General features: G+C 30.1%; 1 protein-coding gene across 2 annotated transcripts in view; it reads left to right on the forward strand.

Moving 5' to 3' along the window:
• Positions 1-614: 614 nt before the first annotated feature.
• LOC142238522 (uncharacterized) overlaps positions 615-25,414 on the forward strand; it is a 285,659-nt gene continuing 260,859 nt past the window's right edge. Inside the window, exons 1-2 of one of the 2 annotated variants that reach the window (XM_075310199.1) lie at positions 615-968; positions 15,720-15,842. The gene's annotated coding sequence lies outside the window, so the exon portion shown is untranslated. The remainder of the gene's footprint in view (positions 969-15,719; positions 15,843-25,414) is intronic. The other variant, XM_075310200.1, reaches the window with a different exon arrangement.

Genomic DNA, 25,414 nt, shown 5'->3' on the forward strand with positions numbered 1-25,414 from the left:
ACGATAAAATTTCTAAGAAATTTCCTCAAAAGACAAAATTTCCAGTCAACAGTAATTCCATATTTACTGGATTTAATTAATTTCCACTTTTTACTAAAATTTTTTAGTCCTCTATCAATCCATCATCCTATTTTATCATCCATCTTTGAACACCCTTTTTGCTATCCCCCCAACAACATGTGGTATCAATCTCACTCTAAGAAAAATATATCCATTATCATTACAGATCATTTGAATAAATGAAGCACTTTTGCACGATTACCAAGATCAAAGACTTGACTGGCTGGGTGCTGCTTAGTAGCTAGCTGTGTGTCTGGCTTGTGGGAGCAAAGGAATTGGAGCACTTACTAAAGTTCGAAACAAACATGTTGGCTACACTCTCATCGAAAATCTTTTTTGTGTATGAGGAGTTGGATATTAGGCGAGTGCCAAGACATAATTTTATTGCCTTGTTTCTAGAGAGAAAGAGAGAGGGAGAGGCACAAGCACAAGCACTCGCAAACATTTCACACCAAACAGCAATGGTATCCAACCAAATAAACCACAACAATTTAGCCAGCCCCACAAGTATTCGCCAAGCCATATGGTAAGCCGAAAAAATTTACTTGAATAATTTTCAGTTCTTTTCTGTTGATCGCGACGAAAAGACGGTTGAAGCGAAGAAGTGTTGATCGTAACGCGCAACGAAAAAGACCGACCGACCTACCGATCGCTAATATCCAAACGGGCTGGAGAGAAAAATTAAAACACGTACAACAACAACAACATAAGAAAAAAACACGATATTATTTAACATCGTGGTGGTTGTGGTAATGCCGCATTGCAAATAAAACGGGACAAACGGTTGATGAAAGCAAAAAAAAAAATCGAAAATTTAAAATTCAAATTTGAGAAAAAGGTGTTTAACGAAATTGAAAATGAATTTTTTTGTTGTTGAGAAAAACAACAAAGAAAACTTCGATCATAACGTAAGTTTATAAATTTTTTTGGGGAAGAAATAAAATAACAGAAATTAACTTGCAAAACAGAAATCTTTAATGAAAAAAAACCCTGCAACAAAAAAAAATAATTTCTGTCCGTTTTTTGCTCTGTGGTTAAAACATACATTTATCACTTCATTTGGAAATGCCATTTCTTGTAAGCATGGTGTGTGAGAGAGAGAGAGTGGGTGGTGAGAGTTTTTAATGCCTTGTGAAGAATACTTTATGCAGTGAGAAAGAAGTTTATGTGTCAATAAGAGAGTGTGAATAAGAGAGTATAAGAAAGAAATAGTGAGTTCCATTAAAAATGCATTAAAAAAAGAAGAATAAGAAGATAATGATAAACGAAATGAAACAAAAACACACAAAAAAAGTGAAAATACTGTTGCAAGAAAAAACACCAGTGAACAAAATCATTTTACAAAAACGAGCACCAACAATAAAATATTTGCAATAACAACAAAAATGAATGCAACTTCAAAAAAGCAAAAAACACGCATTGCAGACACGAAAATTAACACACAAAATGAACTTGAGATAAATATCGGATATAATAACAATATTAACAACAATAAAAAAAAACAAAACAGAAACATAATAACAATAATAACCGAACATGCAGGTCCATACATTACAACAAAAACAACAACAATTATCATTATATGAGCCAGAAAAATGTAAAGCAAAAAAACTGATGCAGCCACACAAAAACTTGGTCAACCGGACAGTATATCAAGAGGACAAACAGATGCATGCAAAAACTCACTGACGACCTACAGACTGATGGACGGACGGACGAATGTAATGATCACCAGACTGGCATCCGTTCAAGTAAAGTTGAATAAACGCTTATAAAAAAAAACTTTGTGAATAGACGAAGATGCGTTTACGCATGTGCTCTGATATTATAGAAGCAAGGCAGTGGGACTAATATGCAATGCAAAAGAAGTGCACTCAGTGGCTATTGGGCGAAAGCATGCAAAATGAGGAAGAGCTATCAGGGGTCATACAGTATACACGTCTAGAGGAAATGTACCTTAGCGAATTATTTAGGCCATCAGGCATTAATACAAGACTTAAGCATCGCAAATATTTTTCTATGGTACACAGAAAAAAAATACAAATAATATTTAGTGATATTTCCAATTAAAGATGTGGCTATACACTGAAAAAAGGCATGTCAGGATCCAAAGAATTTGTCTTTACACTAATGATTTTGGTTTGATTCCGAGCCAAAGAAGCGAAAAATTGAAGAACGGATATCTTTAAGACAGAATTCTCTTTTAAATTTGAGTATTTGATTCTAGGAAACAAATTTGAATCTATTCATTTTTTCATCTTTTTTTTATTCATGAGCTGTTTTCAAAGTCCTTTAAAAACCGTAAACTGTTTTAGAAGAACAATGAACTAACTCGTGCGAAAATTTAACTAAATTGTACTCCACATTTTGAGATTCCTAAAAAGTGTTGTTAAAACCAAGCCTGTGGAGTCGGAGTCGGAGTCGGAGTCTTGAAGTCGGAGTCTGAAGATTTTGATGGAGTCGGAGTCGTAAAAATTTTACTCGACTCCGGCTGAACAAAATTTTTTAAAACACTTCACATTTTTGTAACTAAGCAAGTTTTTACGCAAATTAGTTCCCATTGCGTTATTCATTCGATCAATGTACAGCATGATTGTAAATGAAAATCAACTTCCAATTACGGCTATCTTTTTATATTTCCTACACTAAAAAAACAGTGAACCCACCAGGAAGAAAATTTTTGGTTAATTTTAGAAAATTTTGAATATTTTTAGAAAATTTTAACTAAACACTATTACAAACGCTGATATGTCGCCGATATCACAAAAATAAGTAAATATTTTTCGACAAATGCAAGAAAATTTGTTAGGCATAATTAATTTTTTTCACTTGTCAAAGAAAATTTTGTAGTTTGAAGGAAAAACTTGGAGTTAAAAAATGCAAGAATGTCTTTAGTGACATAAGAAGTTCATGATGAACGCATTTTTGGTAAAATTTAAAAATTTAAAGAAATAATGAACTATTTTGTGGGAAGTGCGAATTTAGTAAATCTTTTTGCTTAATTTGAGTATAATTTTTTCGCGTTTTTTAGTTCATTTAACTAACGTACGCAAAAAATTATTAGAGTAAACGAAACTTTCTCCAAACATAATAATTACATGAACTAAAATAAAGTTAAATAAGCTTTAGTGAAATAGAGAGTTCACTTTTTTTTGAGTGTAGAATGTTAGACTGACAGATGGGCTGGATCGTTCCATTTTAATGCCCATATCAATTTATTTGAAATATTTCGAACAATCGATATTATTTTTATTTTAATTTTATTTTAAGGCCATATACATATGTGGAATATTGACAGAAAATTTTTTCAAAGTTGTTTTTTTTATAGAAAATTTTGTCAAAATGTTATTTCTTTAAAAACTTTTGTCAAAATTTTATTTCTATAGCAAATTTTATCAAATTTTTATTTCTATAAAAAATTTATTTAAAATTTTATTACTATAGAAATATTTTTTTCTATAGAAAATTTAGTCAAAATTTCATTTCTATAGAAAATTGAGTCAACATTTTTTTTCTATAGAATATTTTGCAAAATTTTATTTCTATAGAAAATTTTGCAAAATTTTGTTTGTTACACGAAAATTTTTTCAAAATTTTGTTTCTATTGATAATTTTATTTCTATAAAAATTTAAGTCAAAATTTTATTTCTATAGAAAATTTTGCCAAAATTTTATAGTAATAGATTTTTTTATTGGAAAATTTTGCCAAAATTTTATTTCTATAGAAAATTTTGTCAAAATTTTAGTTCTATAGAAAATTTAGTCAAAATTTTGTTTCTATAGAATATTTTGCAGAATTTTATTTACTACACAAAAATTTTTCTAAAATTGTATTTACTACACAAAAATTTTTCTAAAATTGTATTTTTATTGATAATTTTTTCAAAATTTTATTTCTATAAGAAAAAATTGTCAAATTTTATTTCTATAGCAATTTTTCTCAAAAGTTTTTTTCTTACTGATGCTCACTGATTCTCAGTGCTATAAAAAATGTATTCAAAATTTTATTACTATAGAAATACATTTTTTTCTATATAGAATTTAGTCAAAATTTTATTTCTATAGAAAATTTAGTTAAAATTTTGTTTCTATAGAATATTTTGCAAAATTTTATTTCTATAGAAAATTTTGCAAAATTTTGTTTGCTACACAATTTTTTTTTAATTGTATTTCTATTGATAATTTGTTCAAACCTTTATTTCTATAAAAAAATTTTGCCAAATTTTATTTCTATAAAAATTTTATTCAAAATTTTATTTCTATATATTTGGTCAAAATTTTATTTCTATAGAAAATTTTGCCAAAATTATATTTCTATAGAAAATTTAGTCAAAATTTTGTTTCTGTAGAAGGTTAGGTTAGGTTATGTGGCAGCCCGATGTATCAGGCTCACTTAGACTATTCAGTCCATTGTGATACCACAGTGGTGAACTTCTCTCTTATCACTGAGTGCTACCCGATTCCATGTTAAGCTCAATGACAAGGGACCTCCTTTTTATAGCCGAGTCCGAACGGCGTTCCACATTCCAGTGAAACCACTTAGAGAAGCTTTGAAACCCTCAGAAATGTCACCAGCATTACTGAGGTGGGATAATCCACCGCTGAAAAACCTTTTGGTGTTCGGTCGTAGCAGGAATCGAACCCACGACATTGTGTATGCAAGGCGGGCATGCTAACCATTGCACCACGGTGGCTCCTTGTTTCTGTAGAAAATTTTGCCAAAATTATATTTCTATAGAAAATTTAGTCAAAATTTTATTTACTAGACAAAAATTTTTCCAAAATTGTATGCTCACTGATACTCACTGCTAAGTCGAAAACTTGTAGAAATGATTCAAATTTTCAAATTTTTCAATGAATGAATCATAAATGCATTTTTGCGAAATTGTCTAAACAATTATAAATATTTCCCAAATATTGCCCGAGATTTTCTAGAAGCCTGATTTGATATTTTATCAAAATGTAGATCTAAATACAAAGTTGTGCAGAGTATATTATAATCGGCCCGCCCGACTTTAGACTTTCCTTGCATTTTTATTTTTTGTTAAAATTGTGTTACGTCCCATAACGTTAGATTTAAATTTTAAGTACATAGATTTTGTAGAAGTATATACAATTTTGTCTAAATCGATTCAGATTCAAATTCATTCATATGGAAATATAAACCTTTATATAGCTCGCAACAAATTTAAAGGATTTGAGATAATATCAATAATTTTGGTCCACAAATATGTTACATATACTGTTGGTATCTTCTCATATTATGATGGATATTTATATCACTATTTATTTATTAAACAGTGCCCTAAATTTGAAATATAGAGTTGGCATCTAATGTGAAATTAAGACCTTTTTTTTTGCACACATAAATAAATACGATACTTTATATCGATCCACTTACGGTACCCCCAAAATGGAACTACAAATTAGTGGTATTAAAATGAGATTTAGTTATATTACCCGGAGTCGACTCCGGAGTCGGAGTCGAGCTGATGAAAATGCTGGAGTCGGAGTCGGAGTCGAGCAAAATTGGCTCGACTCCGACAATTACTTGAGAAATTTCCATGTACACCCAATGTCCTTACACTGAAAAAAATATTTACGTGATATTAAAGATTACGCAATCTAAATTTTAGGAACCGAAATTTACAAAATATTAAGGACAAATTCCTTTAAAATAATGAAATTTTAATTAAAATAAAGTTTATAATCTTTGCTTCAAAAATTTTTTTCATTAAATTTAGGACACTAAGGTTAATTTTCCTTAAAGTAAAGAAACACATTTTTGATTTAAAGCAATTGTCCTTAATTTAACTGAAATATTGAAACTTTAGATTTAAGATAAAAACGCTTCAAATATAGGCATCTTTGGTTCGGAATCAATACCAAAATTCTTAAAGCAAGGTCAAAATCTTTGGATCCACGTAAACTTTTTTTTTTGAGTGTAGAAGCTGTAATTTTAAATGAAACCTGTGCCAACGAGCCATCTGCGCTGGTCTTTTGGTTCTTCATCAAAACCACTCGAAATTCTTTACATTAAATTAATGGCATCTAATGTCCAGCTATTCCTGTCATCTGTTTTTATTTTTTATAAAATGCCTATATAGATTAATACCAGGATTTTACTTCTTAAACATATGGAAGCCTAATTATTTTTTGTTTTCATAAATACATATTCTGGAGATTCTTGTTATCTACACATATTTTGATGTGGTCTCTATATAGTCTTGTGTCGTATTTTAATTTATTGGCCTGACATTAAAATGTAGAGTTCTTTACATCCCTAAAATGCTGAGATTTGTCGTCGAGTCGTATCAAAATTGAAAAATAAGGGTTCTCTGAACCGATTTCAATAAAATTATGCACTAGGAGTACAATTAGTAGTGTAGTGAAGTGTGGTAAATTTTATTGAAATCGGTTAAGATTTAGATATAGCTCCCATATATATCTATCGCCCGATTTCCACTAATATTACCACAGAAGCCAAAGTTGTACTCTGATTTACTTGAAACTTTACACAGGGAATAGAATTAAGGTTCTGGATATGCACGCCGATTTTGGTTGAAATCGGTTCAGCTCCCATATATATCTTTCGCCCGATATTCCGTCATATGACCACAGAGGTTAAAGTTGTAATCCGATTTATGTGAAATTTTGCACAGGGATTAGAATTAACATAGTAGCTATTTATGCCAAATTTAGTTGAAATAGGTTCAGGTTTCGATATAGCTTCCATATATACTATGTTTTTTTTTTTGGCAAATATGACCAAATACCCAAATTTTCCTTATAAAATCGCCTCTGCTAAGTCGAAAACTTGACAAACTTACTCCGATATACCTATACTCCCAACACATATCTATTGACCGATAAATTATAAATACAGTTTTGCGAAATTGCCTCAAAATTTGTTCAGATTTAAATATATTTTTTACTAAAATTGTGTTCCACCCCAAAGCCGACTTAAAGTTAAAGTCTATAAATTTTGTAGAACTCTAACAAATTTTGTCCAGATCGGGTTAGATTTAAATAAATATATATATGGAAACACAAACTTTTATATATAGCACCCAACACATAGGACGGATTTGATATGCTATCGAAAATGTGGATCTAGAAAGTGGTGTAGGGTATAATATAATCGGCCCCGCCCGACTTTAGATTTTCCTTACTTGTTTTTACTATTTTTGGAAATCGTACACACGCAAAAGTCACCAAATTTAAAGACGATTTCATTTTGAGGAATTTTTCAGAATAACTAAAGTCAAGTTGTCCTAAGTTCAACAAATTATTCTTTCATGTAAAGACATACGTATTTAAGTCGAATCACTTTACTATAAGGACAAAATGACAAAAAAAAAACAAAACTTTTTATCAGAGAAATGTGCCTTCTACGCTAAGCAAAATTCGCATTCGTATTTGAAGGACATTTTAAATCTTTGACCTCAGGGCAATATTTTTTCAGTGTAGGTGAAAATGTGTTCAATTAAAACATCATGTGATAAACATGGGAGCTATATCTAAATCTGAAGCGATTTCAATAAAATTTTGCACACTTGACTATAGTACTAATTGTTCTCCTTCTGCAAAATTTTAAGCAAATTATGGCAAAACTCTGGCTTCTGGGGCCATATAAGTCCATCTAAATCTGAACCGAATTCTTCCAAAATCAATAGGGTTCTATTCTGGGCCAAAACACATACTTGTGCCAAATTTGAAGTCGATTGGACTAACACTGCGACCTTGATTTTGATCACAAAAATGTGTTCACAAACAGACGGACAGACTGACATGGCTATATCGACTCAGGAGCTCACCCTGAGCAGTTTTGCCAAATACACCATGTGTCTATCTCGTCTCCTTCTGGGTGTTGCAAACATATGCACTAACTTATAAAACACTGTTCCACTCTGTGGCGCAGTGTATAAAAAATTGACTCAAATAAACTTCCTGTGCTGTTAAAATAAAGAACATTTAAAAACCTATAGATGTTCAATTTCAGACAAATTGCAATCCAGGTTTCTAGAGTCCCAAAAAATAAAATCGGGGGATCGGTCTATATGGGGGCTATAGTAAAACATGGACCGATATAACCCATTTTCGAACATGAACTGCCTGCACTGAAAAAAATATTGTCGTGGGGTCAAAGATTTCATGTCTTTAAAATACGAATGCAAATTTTGCTTAGCATAGAAGACGCATTTCTCTAGTATAAAGTTTTTTTCCTTGACCAAAGGTCGATAAACTTTTCAATGAAGTCGTATTGTCCTTTTAATTAAGTGATTTGATTTAAAAATTGATATCATAACATGAAAGAAAAAATGTTTGGGCTAAGGTCAACTTGACTTTAATAATTTAGAAAAAATCTTTAAATTTAATGAAATTGTCTTTAAATTTGTTGTCTTTTTGCATCTTAACCACAAAGCAAAAAATCGTTCAAATATAGGACATGTTTTTCAACACTTTATTTTAAAGACGTGTTTTACTTGAAACACAGCATAATTTCTACTAGAAGTCAAGTCTCAATTTGGAAAATAAAGTCGTCGTTAACTTGTTTTAAAAGGACTTTGATAGCATATGAAGCAAAAAAGCTGAAAAAGCGAAAAATCAAAATTTGCTTCCTAGAAGCAAGTACACAAAACCCGATTTTAAAAGAGAATTGTGTCTTAAAAGTATCCTTACTTCTATTCTCCGCTTCTTTGGCTCGGAATCAAGACCAAATTTTTTAAAGTAAAGACAAAATCTTTGGAACCGGGTATGCTTTTTTTTTCAGTGTGCAGACAAAATACGAGTATGTACAAGATTTCAGCAAGATTGCTTCATTACTGAAGACTGTAGCGTGATTACAACAGACAGACAGACAGACGGACGGACGAACAGACGGACATGGTTAAATCGTCTTAGCATTTCTCCGTGATCAAGAATATATATACTTTATATAGTCGCAATTCGATATTTCGATGTGTTACAAACGGAATGACAAACTTATAATACCCCCATCATTATTATATGGTGGTGGGTATAAAAAGTGAAAATAAGCCCTAATATTATCTGGGGTAGATTTTCATGCATCAGTTAGATTTTGTGGTGGGTTATATTCATTATGACACGTCATCCCACATTTCATTTTGGGGTTTTGGCCCAGATTCATAGCCGAAAATTAATCCCAATTTGCTTTTTGGGATTATGTTTGATTTTCACGTGGGACCTATTTCGCTTTCCCCGCCATAAAAAATTGACTTATATTAAAGATTATTTTGAAATTAACAGATCTAATTAATTTTAAAGAATTTTTCAAAATTATTTAAGCCAAGTTGAACTTAGTCAAACAAAATTTTCTTTCATGTAAATATACCCAGTTTTAAGTAGAATCACTTAACTATAAGGACAAAGAAAAACACTTTGTATGAGAGAAATCGTCTTCTATGCTAAGCAAAACTCTCATTTGTATTTTAAGGGCATGAAATCGTTGGCCTTACGACAATATTTTTTTTTTAGTGTAGGGTTCTTCTTCACGCGATATTTCCAATTAGAAGTGACAATTAGCAACATTTTGTTATGTGGTCGATTTTCATGCAAAAAAAATTTGGAAGTTCTTCTAAAGGCACAACTTTAAAAGCACTTCCAAAAATGTCCTCCCAAAGATGTTCTTTATTTTAACTGCACAGGAAGTTCATTTGAGTCAATATTTTATAACTCGCTTTTTTTCATATTTTTAATGGGAAATTTAAAATTTTATTGTTTCAAATAGGTTAAAAACAGATTAAGAATTAATAAAATATTATAAAAATAATATGGCTGCGTTACATTTGATTGTGGTACATATTCACTATAAAGCATCACTCCTCATTTGGGGCCCTGTTTTATTTGGGTTTTGCGGCTCATTTCCTGGGCCCATTTTTTTACCGACGTAAATTGCATTTTAATTTAAACTAAACCTTTGTCTAATTCGTTGTTTCTTTGTTTGGAAATTAATACCAAAATCAATATCCCTGGGTAAGCTATTTTATCAGTGTAGATTTACACTTACCCTGCTCAGCAGTAGAGGTGCAGAGTATATATACATTAATTGAATTTAATTGTACTTTTTGTTTGTAAGAAATTATTACATGAAAAAGGATATGTGAAAAAATCTCATATTTCTTGCAGTTATGACGAAATACAGGAAGGATCCAAAATTGGGTCAATGAAGCAATTAAAACAAAGTAGTTGCACAAAATACTACACTGTTGGCCCACAAACAAAAAAATCGTAAATGGGACAATGGGAGGCATCGTCAACAGCAACAACAACAACAGTGCCAAAGCAATCACAAATCACGTTGAGCAAAATTATATTAAAATTAATTACCAACAACAACAAAAGCAATACAACATTATTTTTTGTGTTTAAAAATTTTAATTACATCCGTTTTTTATGCGTATTTTTGTCTGTCTGTCTGCCTGTGTCACCGCAACAAAACTCTCCATTGCTGGTGCTGCTGCTTCGAAGAAAGAAATGAGATTTCGTAAAAAAAAGTTCAAATTTCATAAAAGGAGAGACAAAACAGAGAAAAGTTTTTTATGACTTGTGTGTGTGTGTTTATTCATTTATATGGGTGTGTGTTGTGCGTATGCTTTGTTGTGGTTTTAAGATGTGGATGGATTGCGGTGTGTAAATCGTAAACAAACAAAATAATCAAGCGGCTCACAAAACATGGGCAAAAAAAAACAGTATTGGAGAATCAACCGGAGAAAAATGTACAAAAAATGAAAATTGCATAATATAAACAAACATACCCTCACACACATGCATACACTCAACTGCACGGGCTAACATGTGGTACTGTAGTGTGCTTGTTGTATGCATTTGTTTTTGTTTTCTTTTCTTTCTTTCAAGCAGTATGAGTGGATGGAAGCTAAAGATAAAAATTGGGTTGTTGGTGTTATTATTTTTTATTGTGGATGACTCGTTATCGGCTAACAAACCAAGGCATCAAATAGCTAAACTAAACTTCATTATAAAGATCCTCACTAGGCAAGTGTACATTACACACTCTCTCTCTCTCTCCCTCTCTCGCTCTCGCTCTCTACTTCACTTTCCCGCAAACGCATCTTATTACAATAATTATGATGCTGTGTCAATAATGATGAATAAAATAAAGATGACGAGTCTCTCTCATAATAGAGACTATGAGAGAGAGGGGCTAAAGTCTCTATTGACGCTATTTGCTGTAAATACTGCAAAAATGTGGTGATGATATGAATGATATGACATCTGAGACTTCAAGACTCTGTATAAGTCAGGGATAAGTATTGAGAGGTGCTTTTTCATTTGTTTGTTTGAATAAAAGCCAAAATGAAAACTATTTACCGAAGGTTTTCTGTTTATTTTTTCATCATATTTAATGTGTGTGAACAACAAATGAGGGTCTAAAGTAAAACTATTTTAGGCAAAATCGGAAAAATCGTTTACATTCTAATTCCTTAATAAATTTACACAATATACAAACGAAGTGTTACTTGCAATAAATTCGGCACACTTATTTTAAAAAAAGTGATACATTTTTTATAATGAACAAGTAAGGAAAGTCTAAAGTCGGGCGGGGCCGACTATTTTATACCCTGCACCACATTGTAGATCAAAATTTTCGATACCATATCACATCCGTCAAATGTGTTGGGGGCTATATATTACGGTTTGTCCCAAATACATCTATCTAAATATCACTTGATCTGGACAGAATTTGATAGAATTCTACAAAATCTATAGACTCAAAATTTAAGTCGGCTAATGCACTAGGGTGGAACACAATGTTAGTAAAAAAATATGGGAAACATTTAAATCTGAAGCAATTTTAAGGAAACTTTGCAAAAGTTTATTTATGATTTATCGCTCGATATATATGTATTAGAAGTTTAGGAAAATTAGAGTCATTTTTACAACTTTGCGACTAAGCAGTGGCGATTTTACAAGGAAATTGTTGGTATTTTGACCATTTTTGTCGAAATCAGAAAAACATATATATGGGAGCTATATCTAAATCTGAACCGATTTCAACCAAATTTGACACGCATAGCTACAATGTTAATTCTACTCCCTGTGCTATATCTAAATCTGAACCGATTTCAATAAAATTTGGCACACTTGACTACACTACTATTGTACTCCTAGTGGAAAATTTTAAGCAAATTAGGGTAAAACTCTGGCTTCTGGGACCATATTAGTCAATATCGGGCGAAAGATATATATGGGAGCTATATCTAAATCTGAACCGATTTCAATAAAATTTGGCACACTTGACTATAGTACTAATTGTTCTTCTTGTGCAAAATTTTAAGCAAATTAGGATAAAACTCTGGCTTCTGGGGCCATATAAGTCCATATCGGGCGAAATATATATATGGGAGCTATATCTAAATCTGAACCGATTTCTTCCAAAATCAATAGGGTTCTATTCTGAGCCAAAACACATACTTGTGCCAAATTTGAAGTCGATTGGACTAAAACTGCCATCTAGACTTTGATTACAAAAATGTGTTCACGGACAGACGGACATGGCTATATCGACTCAGGAGCCTTCCCTGAGCATTTGTGCCAAAGACGCCAAGTGTCCATCTCGTCTCCTTCTGGGTGTTGCAAACATATGCACTAACTTATAATACCCTGTTCCACAGTGTGGCGCAGGGTATAAAAATACGAATTACGAAAATTTTATTATTAGTTTTCTATGAAATTATGAAGTAGGTTTTTTAAAGCCTCCATCATAGGATGGGGGATATATTAACTTTGTCATTCTGTTTTTAACACATCGAAATATTGGTCTCAGACCCCATAAGGTATATATTCTGGATCGTGGTGATATTCTGAGTCGATCTAGCCATATCCGTCCGTCCGTCTGTTGAATTCATCCTAACTTTTGGGAGCCACCGTGGTGCAATGGTTAGCACGCTCGCCTTGCATATACAAGGTCGTGCGTTCAATTTCTGCTTCGGCCGAACACCAAAAAGTTTTTCAGCGGTGGATTATCCCACCTCAGTAATACTGGTGACATTTCTGAGGGTTTCGAAGCTTCTCTAAGTGGTTTCACTGCAACGTGGAACGCCGTTCGGACTCGGCTATAAAAAGGAGGTCCCTTGTCATTGAGCTTAACATGGAATCGGGCAGCACTCAGTGATAAGAGAGAAGTTCACCAATGTGGTATTACAATGGACTGAATAGTCTAAGTGAGGCCGATACATCGGGCTGCCACCTAACTTAACCTAACTTCCGAAGGAAAAATAGACCCCACCCCGTATAAAGCGATCCCCAGATTTGGTTTTCCGAGCAACCTAGAGGAGCAAATTTCATCACATCCATTTGAAATGTTTTACGTGGTGTTAGGATAGGGTCCCAACAAAAGAGTAGTTATCATTTTTTTTTTGATCCAAAAGTGGTGCAAATTTGCGGCAAAAGCGATTAATTTAACATGAGCTTGTCATAGGACGGATGTCCGCCATTTCAACAGCCGTTTCACTAAATTTGCATCACTTCTTAAGGTGTGATCCGAATTCAGAGTTTTGGATGGGAATTTAAAAATTTTATGCTATTTTGCCAATGAAGACGTTTTATTATTTTTTATGAGTTTTAATGCATTCTAACGCTTGTTTGAAACGTTTGATATCAAATAATTTCAAAATTTCGCAAATTGTTTAGAAATTTTTTAACATTTTCTCGACAAAATTTAAATAATTTGTACCATTTTAATAATTATTTCTCTGTTTTTAAGCTCTTTAAAACAAAAAAAAAAAAACAAAAAATACCCACTAAACTTATAAAATATTGAATTAAAAGAACTTCCTGTGTAGTTAAAGAAAGAACATCTTTGGAAGTGATTTTAATGTTGTGCCTTTAGAACCACTTCCAAATTTTTTGATGGGTATATAAAGCCCCCCATATAAATCAATCACCAGATTAGAGGTGTGCACGTGAGTAATTGTCACGACTCACGCGTGAGTCACGACAATTTCGTGTCACGTGCACACCTCTACACCAGATTGGATCTTCGGAGCCTCTTGGAGGAGAAAATCTCACGATCCCGTTGAAGTTTGATACGTAACGCTAGTCTATGGCCTCTAAAAATCTTGCAAAAATTGGTTCATATCGGTCCATAAGCCCTCATATAAACTTCCATCTTCAGATTTTTTCAAATTTGGCCCTCTAATTACTGTGCGAAAATATGTTCATATTGGCTCATAATTTTTTATAGACTCTTGTATATAAACCGATAAAGAATTTAATTGGCTTATATAGGTAATTAATCTGCCTTCCAGTGTTGCCAGTATTTCTCCGGCTCTTGTCCCAAAATTATGATGTTTTCGTCCCCAAAAATCCCCAATTTAAATTTAGATTCCTCACAAAAATCCCCAATACATTTTTGGACAAGTTTTTTTTTTTAACAAGAAAGAGGCTCTGCTGTAGAAAATCAGTAATAATTTAAAAATTAAAATTATGTCAAATCCAGCAAGCTGCAGTAAGATCAAGATTTCGAACCACAACACCAAGAGACTGGTGATCGTCTTCCAAATGCTGGAGATATGAAAATGGGAGTTCGCTCACCTTGTATTTATACGCGAAAATTTACTTTTAAATATTCAACTAGTAGAATTGGGTGGTAGACACGTTGTCACAGTTGGTAGAATTCTACCAGAAATTGTAGATTTTTTTATTGTTTTGTAGATTGGTAGATTTTACAAAAAGAGGTACTTCAAAAAATTTCCGTAGAAATAAACTTCTGACAAATTTTTTTATATAGAAATAACATTTTGAGAAAATGCTCTATACTTGTTGTCAAAGTAGGTAGAATTTTACCAGAAATTGTAGATCTTTTATTGTTTTGTAGATGGGTAGAATTTTTGATTGAGAAATAAAATTTTGACAAAATTTTCTATAGAAATAAAATGTTGAAAAATTTTTCTATAGAAATAAAATTTTTGCCAAAATTGTCTATAGAAATAGAATCTTGACAAAATTCTATTTCTATAGACTGCTGCACTGCTACCTTCATACACAAAAAAAAATATTTTTTGTCTTCAATCACGAAATTAATTGATCCAATTAATTTTTAACTGAAATATCTTCAATCAGTATATAGTAGGATTGTATCAATTAAAAAATTAATTGATCCAATTCAAAAATTAATTGATACTATTAATTTTTGTGTTTCAATTAAAAAATTTGTTGAATCAATTAAAATTTTGATTGAATACTTTTTTTTAACTCAGTTAAGACTTTAATTGGGAAAATTGTCTTGAATTTATTTTCTAAGTATGGACCGTCTTTAGTAGAACTTTCTACATAATCCTGGTGTAGGGTACGTAAGATTCGGCCTGGCCGATTTTGCGGCCGTATATACTTTTTTCAACTTATAGCTAAATAAACCAAAGAATAATTTTATAATATGAAATTAACAGAAATATGCATATAAACACGAATATGTGTAAAGTTTCAGACAGGCATGAATTTAGATACTTTATATAATCGAAAATCGATATTTCCATTACAAATACAATGGAAAACTTTTAATACCCCCTATCCTATGCTGATGGGTATACAAATTAATGTATCCTCGAATAAAAATAATATTAATATAAAATAATGTTAATTAAAAGGTTTTCTCTCTATTTTTTTTTTAATTTCAGGAAATTAAAAATAAGTGAATTTAAGTGCAAACAACGAAAAATAGTGTTACAAGTTTTCCATCAAATTTCCATCGAAAATCAAAACAACTGGGAGCAAAAACACAATTTGAACAAAACAATAAGGTAAGCTTATACATATATATTTCTTAAATAAAATAATTTTTTCCCAAAAAATTGAGAAATGATTTTCTGCTTAAAAATTTTAAGCGGAGAAAAAGAATCAAAATTAGAAAATATAGTCACTAAAGAAAATTATTCAAAATGTTTGTGTGTATAATTAAAAATAATAATTATTTAATTTAACATTTTTATTAAATAAAATAATAGTTCCAATTAAAAACATTAAAACAAACATTAAAAATTAAGCATTAAAAATTTTAAGCAAAAAAAACATTAAACAACATTAAAAATTTTAAGCAAAAAAAAAAAAAGAAAATAAAGTTGAAAAATAAAGTCAGTAAAGGAATTAAAAAATTAATTATGTAATTTAACATTTTAATGAAATGAAATAATATTTTCAATTAAAAATATAATTGAAAGTCACCACAATCAATTAGAATTTTAATGTAAACAACTGCACCCAGAAAAAAGGGGCTCTAATGCCAGCTGAACTTTATTTTAGTTCATGAAGATTAGTCGATTTTAGTTAAATTTTGCGCAATATGAGTAAATGTTCCTTATTTGAATAATTTTGCTGACTTTAATGACGTGAACTAAAAATAAGAAAAAAATTGTATACAAATATAGTGCAGAATTTTACTACAAAATAAAATAGTTCATATTTTCCTAAAATGGCAGAAGTTTGCCTAAACTGAGTTCACAAGTCTCTAAAATGAGTAAATTTTACTAAAATTGTACCTGCCTTGAACTTCGTACAACGCTAAAGACATTTTAACAATTTTTAAATCCAATTTTTTTCTTTCAACACATGAAATTATCTTAAACAACAGAAAAAAATAATTATTTTTAAAAAAATTTCTTCAGTTTGGCAAAAAGTATTACCTTATTTATAACATGTTGTAATTAGAAAACTATTTTAGTTAAAATTTTCTAAAATAAACCTACATTTTCTTCCACGGTGGGTTCACTTTTTTTGGGTGTAGGAAATTAATTGAAAGTGTCGAAAAATAAATTAATTAAGTATATTAGTTATTTCTAAATAATTTTTTGATAGATAAATACTGTGATTTTTGTGAGTTTAAAATTATTTTTATCAATTAATTTCGTGGTTGAATGTGATTTTTTTTTTATTCGAGCAAATCAGAAGATTTTTTTTTTGAGAAATTAATTCAAGAAATGATAGAATCAAATTTTTTTTTTAATTAATTAGATCAATTGTTTCCGTGATTGAATCAGGAAAAAATTTTCTGTGTATTGTTTTGTGGTTTTCCTTTTAATAAATGGCAAGAAATTATTTTTATCATTTATTTAGAAATTTTAATTTTAAATTGCTTGATTGTTAGCTAGTCTCCTAGTCAATGCAGTTAAAAGAATACTGAAAATGTTTACAGAGGTGGCTACTATAGAGACGGCTTTTTTGCCAGCTAATTTAAATTATAGTAATAATCTTTGTTCTTATCATTAATATACGCTTAAATTTTTTCAATTCATTACACAAATGAAGTTTATACCTCGTTTATATATTGGCTTGCTTGCTTGGAATGTACTTTGTGCAAAGGCCATTATGAATATGTCAATGAAATAGGTGTTTTATTATAATCGTTATGATTTATTATATATATTATTATATTCATTCATATATCACAAGAAACGTTTGCCATAAAATAAAAAAAAAAATATATTTATTATGTTTTAATAAAAAAAAAAATCATGGAAAATTTTTACAGAAAAAAAATTCTACAGAAAAGAAAATATCACCGATTTTTTTCCAAATAAGATTTTAATCGATTTTTAACAATTTATTCATTGATTCAACTATTTTTTTAATTACAACAAAAAATATGATTTGTATAAATTAATAGATTAATTTTTTTTCAATTAACTATTTAATCGATTAAAAAAAAAAAAACAATCACAAAATTTATTTGTGTCAATCAATGTTTTAATTGGACTAACTAATTTTGTTGTTGACGTTGTTAATTGATCATTTGTGTGATTGAAGAAATTTCAATTAAATATTATATGGATCAATTAAGTTCGTGATGGAAGACAAAAAATATATTTTTATACCTTTCACCATAACCTTGTGATTCGGTTTGTAACACACAGATTGCTCTCTAATAACCATGCCAGAATTGGTCCATAATTATATATAGCCCCCATATAAACCGATCCCCAGATTTGGCTTGCGGAGCCTGAAAGAGAAGCAAATTTCATCCGATCCGGCTGAAATTTAGAACGTGGTGTTAGTATATGGTTTCTAACAACCATGCCAGAATTGGTCCATATCGGTCCATAATTATATATAGCCCCCATATAAACCGATCCCCAGATTTGGCTTACGGAGCCTCTAAGAGAAGCAAATTTCATACGATCCGGTTGAAATTTAGAACGTGGTGTTAGTATATGGTTTCTAACAACCATGCCAGAATTGGTCCATATCGGTTCATAATTATATATTGCCCCCATATAAACCGTTCTCCAGATTTGACCTCCGGAGCCTCTTTGGGGAGCAAAATTCATCCGATCCGGTTCAAATTTGGAACGTGGTGTTAGTGTTGGTCTCTAACAACTACGCAAAAATTGGTCCATATCGGTCCATAATTGTATATAGGCCCGATATATTGGTCCATATCGGTTGCCACTCGAGCCCAAAAAAAAAAAAAATTATCTACCAAAATTTTATTTCTATAGAAAATTTTGTTAAAATTTCATTTCTATAGAAAATTTTGTAAAAATTTTATTTCTATAGAAAATTTTGTTAAAATTTTATTTCTACAGAAAATTTTGTTAAAATTTTATTTCTATAGAAAATTTTGTCATGGTTGCCACTCGAGCCCAAAAAAATAATCTACCAACATTTTATTTCTATAGAAAATTTTGTTAAAATTTTATTTCTATAGAAAATTTTGTTCAAATTTAATTTCTGTAGAAAATTTTGTAAAAATTTTATTTCTATAGAAAATGTTGTCAAAATTTTATTTCTATAAAAAATTTTGTTAAGATTTTATTTCTATAGAAAATTTTGTTAAAATTTCATTTCTATAGAAAATTTTGTCATGGTTGCCACTCGAGCCCAAAAAAAAATAATCTACAAAAATTTTATTTCTGTAGAAAATTTTGTTTAAATTTTATTTCTATAGAAAATTTTGTTCAAATTAAATTTCTATAGAAAACTTTGTAAAAATTTTATTTCTGTAGAAATGTTGTCAAAATTTTATTTCTATAAAAAAATTTGTTAAAATTTTATTTCTATAGAAAATTTTGTTTAAATTTTATTTCTATAGAAAATTTTGTCATGGTTGCCACTCAAGCCCAAAAAAATAATTTACCAAAATTTTATTTCTATAGAAAATTTTGTTAAAATTTTATTTCTATAGAAAATTTTGTTCAAATTTAATTTCTGTAGAAAATTTTGTAAAAATTTTATTTCTATAGAAAATTTTGTAAAAATTTTATTTCTGTAGAAAATTTTGTAAAAATTTTATTTCTATAGAAAATTTTATTAAAATTTTATTTCTACAGAAAATTTTGTTAAAATTTTATTTCTATAGAAAATTTTGTTAAAATTTCATTTCTATAGAAAATTTTGTAAAAATTTTATTTCTATAAAAAATTTTGTCAACATTGTATTTCTGTAGAAAATTTTGTCAAAATTTCATATCTATAGAAGATTTTGTCAAAATTTTATTTCTATAGAAAATTTTGTTAAAATTTTAATTCTGTAGAAAATTTTATTTCTGTAGAAAATTTTGTCAAAATTTTATTTTTGTAGAAAATTTTGTAAAGATTTTATTTCTATAGAAAATTTTGTCGAACTGAATTATATACGTATTTAATCGGTCTTTTTAAATTTAATATATACCATGTATGGACTTACTTACAATTTAGAAGACGGTGTTAGGAGGTTTTAAGATACCTTGCCATCGGCAAGCTTCACCACAACCCAAGTAATTCGATTGTGGATGGCATTGTTTAGAAGAAGTTTCCACGCAATCCATGGTGAAGGGTACATAAGATTCGCCTTGGCCGAACTTACGGCCGTATATACTTACTTTTTTTATATACATTTTTCAAATAATCCTTGAAAAAATCTAAATATTAGCAACTAACCACTATATTTAAATTTGGTCCTCACCATAATTTCCATTCTTTAAGTGACCCCTGCTGGTTCAGTATATTTTGAGATTTTGACTTTATACGTTTCGATTCAATACATTTGGCCAAACCAAACTTTAGATATCAGCATTTTTTTTTTGTAAAATTTTCAAACACAAACCTTTCTTCTTTGTTAACTATGCCAAGGCTTCCTCATAAAATTGAAAACCATAGAAAAATCTATACAAAATGATTTTCATTGAATATCAAAATAACCGATTTGTTGTCGCCTGTCTATCATAATCTCAAATGCGTTTCAAAGTCTTTTGTTTTTCAAATTGCGGTTAATAATAAAAAAAAACAAACGAACTAAGCTTCAAATCAATTTTATCGGTGGGAGTTTTTGCGGTCAATAATCATTGGCGTGAATATGATTTAGACAAACAAACGATTTTGATTGATTGCGACAAACAGAAAACAATTGGATGATCTGAAAATAAGCCGTACACACAGTGTCTCAGCCTCAATTGTCAGTTCTTTTTAATATCTTAATTGTCGCCTTTGACAACAAAGGCGCCAGCATCTCATCAACTCTCAAATAAAAAAAATTCATTTTGTTATCATTGGATTGAGTTTTCAGTGGTAGTCAGATGACATTCTCCAAGATCGAATTTATAGGCAATTTCAATCTAAACTGGATTATTAAATAATTAACATTCGTTTTCGATACACAAAATTCGAAAATTATCAAGTCAACGAACTTTTTATTGTGGGTCTATCCGTTGTCAATATTTCAATAGACTTTTTAACAAAGTTGTGGGTGTTGTGTGAAAACCAAAAAAAAAAACGACAAAATATTTTTGGTATATTTGTTACGGCTTTTTTAAATAGGCCTAAGTCAGACATTTAGCTATTAATAGGCGGATGTTCTATTTTAGTTTTAAATAGAAATAGATCTTAATTGATATTTCTTTTACATTGAGAAAAAAGATTCAAATGAAATTTCAAGAAATATTTGTATTTAAAAAAATTTCAAGTAATATTTATATTTAAAATACAAAAAAAAAAATTCTATATCATTAATGTAAATTTTAAGATATATCTGAAACCAAATTTTGTATGAAAATATTTGACATAGAAATTTATTATAGACAATTTGTTGACAGATAAGTTTTCATTGACAATTTGCGGCCAAACATATTTTTGTAATAATAATTTTAATATATGGATTGACCACTGGGTCAATACCATTTGAAATGTATCGCTTTTTGTCATGAATAATGTAAATATCATATATAGATAAATAGCATTAATAAAATTAAATTAAAAAAAATTTTTGTTGATAGACACATTTTTACAGAAAAATTTTGCCCTATAAATTTTTACAGACAAATTTTGTGGGTACAAAATTTTGTCAAAATTTTATTTGTATAGAAAATTTTGTCAAAATTTTATTTCTATACACAATTTTGTCAATGTTTTTATACCCTCCATCATAGGATGGGGGTATATTAACTTTGTCATTCCGTTTGTAACACATCGAAATATTGCTCCAAGACCCCATAAAGTATATATATTCTGGGTCGTGGTGAAATTCTGAGTCGATCTAAGCATGTCCGTCCGTCCGTCTGTTGAAATCACGCTAACTTCCGAACGAAACAAGCTATCGACTTGAAACTTGGCACAAGTAGTTGTTATCGATGTAGGTCGGATGGTATTGAAAATGGGCCATATCAGTCCACTTTTACGTATAGCCCCCATATAAAGGGACCCTCAGATTTGGCTTGCGGAGCCTAAAAGAGAAGCAAATTTCATCCGATACGGCTGAAATTTGATACATGGTGTTAGTATATGGTCTCTAACAACCATGCAGAAATTGGTCCACATCGGTCCATAATTATATATAGCCCCCATATAAACCGATCCCCAGATATGGCTTGTGGAGCCTCTAAGAGAAGCATATTTCATCCGATCCGGTTGAAATTTGGTACATGGTGTTGGTATATGGTCTCTAACAATCATGCAAAAATTGGTCCACATCGGTCCATAATTATATATAGCCCCCATATAAACCGATCCCCAGATTTGGCTTGCGAAGTCTCCAAGAGAAGCAAATTTCATCCAATCCGGTTGTAATTTGGAACATGGTGTTAGTATATGATCTTTAACAAGCGTGCCAGAATTGGTCCATATCGGTCCATAATTGTATATAGCTCCCATATAAAACGTTCTCCAGATTTGACCTCCGGAGCCTGTTGGAGGAGCAAAATTCATCCGATCCGGGTCAAATTAGGAACGTGGTGTTAGTATATGGTCGCTAACAATCATACCAAAAGTGGTCCAATCACACAAAAATTGGTCCATATCGGGTCATAATCATGATTGCCACTAGAGCCAAAAATAGTCTACCAAAATTTTATTTCTATAGAAAATTTTGTCAAAATTTTATTTCTATAGAAAATTTTGTCAAAATTTTATTTCTAGAGAAAATTTTGTCAAAATTTTATGTCTACTTTGTCAAACTGAATTATATACGTATTGGATCGATCTTTTTTGATTTAATATATACCACGTATGGACTTACATACAATTTAAAAGATGGTGTTAGGAGGTTTTAAGATACCTTGCCATCGGCAAGCGTTACAGCAAATTAAGTAATTCGATTGTGGATGGCAGTGTTTAGAAGAAGTTTCTACGCAATCCATGATGGAGGGTACATAAGCTTCGGCCTGGCCGAACTTACGGCCGTATATACTTGTTTTTCTTTAAAAAATTCGGCAAAATTTTTTTTCTATAGAAAATTTTGTCAAAATTTTATTTCTATAGAAAATTTTGTCAAAATTTTATTTCTAAAGAAAATTTTATCAAAATTTTATTTCTATAGAAATTTTTGTCAAGATTTTATTTCTATAGAAGATTTTGTCGAAATTTTGTCAAAATTTTATTTCTGTACAAAATTTTGTCAAAATTTTATTTCTATAGAAATTTTTGTCAAAATTTAATTTCTATATAAAATGTTGTCAAAATTTAATTTCTATATAAAATTTTGTCAAAATTTTATTTCTAAAGAAAATTTTGTCAAAATTTTATTTCTATAGAAAACTCTGCCAAAATTTAATTTCTATAGAAAATTTTGTCAAAATTTTATTTCTATAGAAAATGTTGTCAAAAATTTTTTTTCTATAGAAAATTTTGTCAAAATTTTATTTCTGTAGAAAATTTTGTCAACATTTTATTTCTATAGAAAATTTTGTCAAAATTTTATTTCTATAGAAAATTTTGTCAAAATTTTATTTCTATAGAAAGTTTTGTCAAAATTTTATTTCTATAGAAAATTTTGTCAAAATTTTATTTCTATAGAAAATTTTGTCAAAATTTTATTTCTATAGAAAAGTATCTCTTAGTTGTAGAGGATGATTTTGCAAAATCTATCAAAACTTTAGTAATCTACCAAGCAATAAAAAATGTACCATTTTTGGTAGAATTCTACCAACTGTGGCAACCGCGGTTGTGTTTCCAAATCTTGATCTTATTGTAGCTACTGGTATGACAAAAAAGTGTTATATTTTTTCAATTTTTAAAATTTTCAGATTTTCTATATTTATTTTTATACCCACCACCAGAATGGTGGTATATATAGTGGTATATAAAGTATATATATTCTTGATCAGGGAGAAATTGTAAGACGATATAACGATGTCCGTCTGTCTGTCTGGATATCTGTAGTAATCACGCTACAGCCTTCAATAATAAAGCTATATTGCTTAATTTTTGCCCAGACTCGTTTTTTGTCTCCAAGCAATTCAAGTTCGAAGATGGGACTCGTTTGTTGTCTCCAAGCAGGTCATGTTCGAAGATGGGCTATATTGGTCCATGTTTTGTTATAGCCCCCATATAAACCGACCCACCGATTTGGGGTCTTGGGCTTCTAGAAACCGTATTTTCTATCCGATTTGCTTGAAATTGGAAACCTAGAGGTATTTTAGGACCATAAATAAGTGTGCCGAACCTGGTGCCTATCGGTCCATGTCTTGGTATAGCCCCCATATAGACCGATCTCCCAATTTTATTTCTGGGGCTTCTAGAAACCTTATTTTCTACCGATTTGCCTAAAATTCGAAATCTAGCGGTATTTTAGAGCCACAAATAGGTGTGTCGAAAATGGTGTGTATGGGTCCATGTTTTGGTATAGACTCCATATAGACCGATCTCCTGATTTTACTTCTTGGCCTTCTGGAAACCGTATTTTCAATCCGATTTTCCTGAAATTAAAAATCTAAAGGTATGTTAGGACCACAAACAGGTGTGCCGAATATGATGTGTATGGGTCTATGGTTTGCTATAGCCCCCATATAGCCCAATCTCCTGATTTTACTTCTAGAAACCGTAGTTTTTATTCAATTTGCTTGAAATTTGAAATCTGGAGGGTTTTGATGACCATAAATATGTGTAAATTGTGCCGTTTGACTTTTTCACTTCCGTGGAAGTTCTTTTGAGAAGGTTTTGCAAATTACGATAATTTTTTTTGTTTTTTTTTTTTTTTATTTTTAATGGAAAAATATATTTATACAAAATCTATGCCGAAAAAAAAAACAAAATAAAAACAATGTATGTCATAAAAAAATATTTTTTTAGAAAAATATTTCATAAAAAAAAATTCCCGCTGGTGAGATTTGAACCAGCGTTCTTTATTTTTTTAATTCATAATAATAAATAACATCTCAGGAAGTAGTTAGAATGACATGCCGTGGTGTCATATTAAATAGCTTCATGTCGCAAGCATTTGAATAGACGTTATGATGCATCGTGTTCAATGGCGTTTGTGAATGAGTGTACTAAGGCGTTTTATTATGGTGCCAACAGACCCAGGTTCAACCCCCGGTGGAAGCGAAGAAGTTTTTTAATTTGTAAAAATTAGAAAATAAGAAGATAAAAGTGTAAATAAAAATACTGACAAAAATAAAATATTAGAAAAATTTTTTGTTTTTTAAATTTCTTCATCCAAATAGACTACCAAGGCACAACTTCTAAAGCAATGCAAAGGATCCAAAAATGGAGTACTTCCGTTCTATGACCAGCCAATGTAAAATGCATTCAAGAAATGATCCAAGTTTGCACTATCATTCCGTATCATAAATTGGGGATCCAAACTACTTTTTTTGAAGCTCTTTTTTGCTGAGTGTTTTATAGCCATCATCACCATTTTAACAATAAAAAAATTAATAAATAAAACTTTTCTGTGACAAGTTGTAGGGTCTAAAATTTTTCTATAAAGATTGTCGTCTTATTCCGGACAATTTGTGATAAAATTTAAACATATGGGAAATTTATCAAGCAATCAAAAAAATTTTTTAATGATAAATAAATAAAATTTTTCTACCATAAGATAACTGAAATAAGCATGTTTTTTTCTTAAATCTATCTTCCTATTTTAGACAACTTTTTATACAATTTGATGTACGTTCGGGTCTTAATTT

The sequence above is a fragment of the Haematobia irritans genome, chromosome 5 (genome assembly GCF_050003625.1).
Source record: "Haematobia irritans isolate KBUSLIRL chromosome 5, ASM5000362v1, whole genome shotgun sequence".
Lineage (NCBI taxonomy): Eukaryota > Metazoa > Arthropoda > Insecta > Diptera > Muscidae > Haematobia > Haematobia irritans.